Source organism: Arachis hypogaea, chromosome 14 (assembly GCF_003086295.3).
Source record: "Arachis hypogaea cultivar Tifrunner chromosome 14, arahy.Tifrunner.gnm2.J5K5, whole genome shotgun sequence".
NCBI lineage: Eukaryota > Viridiplantae > Streptophyta > Magnoliopsida > Fabales > Fabaceae > Arachis > Arachis hypogaea.
The window spans coordinates 49,708,770-49,709,651 of NC_092049.1; the positions used below are offsets into that span (position 1 = coordinate 49,708,770).

An 882-nucleotide genomic window follows, 5' to 3' on the forward strand; every position below is an offset into this window, starting at 1 on the left:
GAACAACTGTTCGTTCGGAGGAAGTGTCCAAGAAGACCCCAATCAACATCTAACCACCTTCCTGAGAATATGTGACACACTGAAGTCTAATGGTGTTCATCCTGACGCCTATAGACTGCTCTTATTTCCATTCTCACTCAAGGATAAGGCAGCCAAGTGGCTGGAGTCTTTCTCGAAGGAGAGCTTGACAACTTGGGAAGATGTGGTGAACAAATTCTTAGCAAGATTTTACCCCCCTCAACGAATCAATAGGCTGAGAGCTGAGGTCCAAACTTTCAAGCAACAAGATGGTGAGACTCTGTATGAAGCATGGGAGAGGTTTAAAGACCTAACAAGGAGGTGCCCACCAGATATGTTCAATGAATGGGTGCAGCTGCACATTTTCTATGAAGGGCTCTCTTATGAGTCAAAGAAGGCCGTAGACCATTCATCCGGAGGATCTTTGAACAAGAAGAAGACCATTGAGGAGGCCATAGATGTCATTGAAACTGTAGTAGAGAATGACTACTTCTATGCTTCCGAAAGAGAGAACACGAGAGGAGTAATGAAGCTAAACAATGTAGATGCTCTGCTGGCCCAAAACAAGCTCATTACCCAGCAGCTGGTTGACCTCACCAAGAAGATGGAGAGGAACCAAGTAGCAGCAATTGCCACTTCATCAACAACCCAAGAAGGAATGAATGAAGAAGCAGAGGGTAGTCAGGAGCTAGCCAACTACATTGGGAATTCACCTAGGCAGAACCATGATCCATACTCCAAGACCTACAACCCTGGATGGAGGAATCACCCAAACTTTGGGTGGGAAAATCAACAAGACCAAAGCCTTGATCAAATACGGCCAAATCCCAACAATGCAGCCCACCAACATTTCACATCTAGACC

The 882-nt window shown here is 45.6% G+C and overlaps 1 non-coding gene across 1 annotated transcript; it reads right to left on the reverse strand.

The window, feature by feature from the left end:
• Positions 1-250: 250 nt before the first annotated feature.
• Positions 251-357, reverse strand: LOC112745168 (small nucleolar RNA R71). The gene has a single exon (XR_003173110.1). It is a non-coding gene; the product is annotated as a small nucleolar RNA R71 (small nucleolar RNA).
• Positions 358-882: the final 525 nt, after the last annotated feature.